Below are 3,319 nucleotides of genomic sequence, written 5' to 3'. Positions count from 1 at the left end.
GTCTATAGTCTAGTCTATAGTCTAATCTATAGTCTAGTCTATAGTCTAGTCTATAGTCTTGTCTATAGTCTAGTCTATAGTCTAGTCTATAGTCTAGTCTATAGTCTAATCTACAGTCTAATCTACAGTCTAGTCTATAGTTTAGTGTATAATTAGTAATTGTAAAGTTCCACTCCACTGTACCTTATTCCCTCAAAGAAGGACCATTATTTTCACACACTCACACAAATAACAGTTAAATATTTTATTTCCCTCTTTACAAACACTCACACATATGTACATATGTATGTATAGTATGTTAGTAAGATTGCCCCAGTGTTAAGGTGTTGAGAGCAGTTTGGCCAAAAAGTAATCTGTCATATGTATGAGGAGTATGTTTCGTTTGGGGTTGACTTTTCAAGAAAAAAAAATAAATAGGGAAGGGAGAGATTTTGAATTTCATCAACTTAACTCTGACTGCTGTTGTTGTTGCTGCTCAATATTATTATTGTAGCATATACATATGTATGTATGCATTTTAATGCTTGAAACTTGTTTATGCCTTTTGCGTGATCGTTGGGATTTATGATGATTTTTTCCCCGACACAGACATTTCAGTCTGTTTTGACTCAAGAAAAAATGAGCTGCCACAATATTTCATTTCATTACGTTTATTTTCTATTTGCAAAAACAATATTCTATAAGAAATATAAAACAGTTTTTTGTTTTTTTTTTAAATTAAGGAAAGAGAACAGGAACAGTGGGTTGAGTTTAAGAAGTTGGGAAAATTACATTTTCTAAAAAAGAGGGAACTTTCGCTTAGTATTCCATAAAATATAAAAAAATAACAAAAAAGTAAATAATAATCCCTCAACTATATTGTTTTACTTTAAAATAGTTTTCCCTTGAAATTTTCAAAGTGGGGATTTAAAAAAAAAAAACTTTAGGAATTCATAAAATTTAAGAAAATTTTTACCAAATCCTAATTAACATCTGTTACCTAAGACGGTAAATATAATTTAAGTTAGAAATATCAAATTTGTTTAAATTCCTAAAGGGAGTTTTAAAATCACCAATTTGGGAATTCATACAATTGCAATATTATGTAAAAAATCGATTAGGAATCCATTCAAAACATTAGATAAAGTTATTTTTGATTTCCCGGGAAAATTGTTAAGGGGGTATTGTATTTAAAGCTTTTGGGAATTTAGAAAAATGTGAAAATTTGTTGCTAAACCCTTCATATGTATAACTTAGATTTAAAAAAGCAAGATTTTGTTACTTTTCTTGAAATTCCTAAAAGGAGATTTAAAATCCCCATTTTGGGAATTCATTAAAATTTAAAATTGAATACAAAATCCGTTTAATTATTTTATAAAACGTTTGTTAAAGTTATCTTTTGCTCAAAATTTGCTTTCCCGGGAAAATTTCTTAAGGGGGGATTGTCATTAAAGATTTTGGCAATTTAGAAAAATATGAAAATTTGTTACTTCAGGCATTTTAAATGTAATTTAGCTTTAGAAATTAATAAGTTTGTTAATTTTTTTTTCACATTCCTAAAAGGAGATTTAAAATCCCCAATTTAGGAATTAGTTAAATTGCAAAATTTGTTAAAGAATCCAAATGCTAATGGTTTAAAACATTTATCAATAATAGTTTTGCCTTTAAAAAAGCTTTCCCTGCAAATTCCCAAAGTGGGGATTTTATATAAACAATTTGGGAATTCGAGAAATTAGCAACATTTAAAGAAAAATCATTGAAAGTGGAAAAAGGTCAAAGAAATTTTAAATTTTTTGACTTCCAAAACACTGTTTTAACTTCCCCAAAAAAAATTTTTTGAAAAACAAAAAAAAAACAAGTTTTTTATTATTTTTGTGGTAATAGTGTAGAAAATTAATTTGAACGTGTTTAAGCCATAAAACGTACACAGAACGTTACGTTCTCAAGGTACTTCAGAAATACTTTATGGCAGAAGCAGCAGCGCCAGCATAAGGAAAAAACCAAGACAAGAAAATGAAAAGAAAATTTAATTAGATGACATGACATTCAGTCATTGTTGTTTAAGACAAACAACAAAAAAATATATATAATTTTCTATAAAATAAGATTTATTTTTGCAGCAAAATGTTTATGAGAAGAGCATGATCAAAAACATTTAACATAAAATTGAAAAAGTGCAAGCTAGCTAGAAAGGGGGAACTTAAATTAGTTTTACATTTTTTTAAACAGAATTTAAAAAATTGTTCTCTTTAAAAACTCCTTTTTGCAAATGTCCTTTTTCGTTCAGTGAAGGTTTGTTGATGTTTGCTTTCAATTTGTTGTTATCCCTTTTTTTCCCCAAAAACATGTTCAATTTTGTGATAATTGCTTTTGTAGTACTCTTGAAGTTGCCATTTTTTCTATGCAGGATTTTCTTTATTGTTGTGTTTTTTGTTTAAAGAACATTCCTAAAGTAACATTGTCATTTGTTTATCCAACATTCTTGGGTGTCTGCTAAGAGTCTGGAGCATCAAAAAAATATAAAAACACAATATTGGAAAACTTGTCAAAAGTAATTGCAAAAGAAAAGAATGTCGTTAAAATTTCAATTACAAAAAAAAAATCAACAAATTTCAACCTAAACTTATAGAAAAAAATCCTCTTTTCTCCATTTTTTAACACTACCCTACAAAAAAATTAACACCTATTTCATAGTAAAATATTTTACACATTTAACAAAAAATTACATTTACATTCTCATAAAAAGTAGCAGACAATAAAATGTCAACATTTGCTATATTTTTTATTATTTAAATGTTCCCCACCCACTAAAGCCTTCGGCCGTATTGTCCGCCCGCCCATCATGTAAAACAACCATAAAACATTTTACACGTATGTTGCGACAATATAAATTCTTTCCCTACAAATCTCTATACAATACATTAAAACAAATTTCTATTTTATGAGGCAGCAATAGCAACAGCAAACAGTTTCCATTAAAATCTACAATTCATTTTTTTTTTGTTTAATAAAAATTTATAGAAATGTGTTAAATGTTTGAAAAACACACACATACAGAAAGAGAGATGGTATAGACTAGAGTAGGCAATAGACTAGACTATAGACTAGAATAGACTATAAACTGTATTATAGACTAGACAAGACTACAGACTATACTATAGCCTAGAATATAGGCTAGACTATAGACTAGACTATAGACTAGACTATAGACTAGACTATTGACTAGACTATTGACTAGACTATTGACTACACTATAGACTAGACTATAGACTAGACTATAGACTAGACTATAGACTAGACTATAGACTAGACTATAGACTAGACTATAGACTAGACTATA

Source organism: Lucilia cuprina, chromosome 3 (genome assembly GCF_022045245.1).
Source record: "Lucilia cuprina isolate Lc7/37 chromosome 3, ASM2204524v1, whole genome shotgun sequence".
Classification (NCBI taxonomy): domain Eukaryota; kingdom Metazoa; phylum Arthropoda; class Insecta; order Diptera; family Calliphoridae; genus Lucilia; species Lucilia cuprina.
This window is presented reverse-complemented; position numbering follows the sequence as displayed.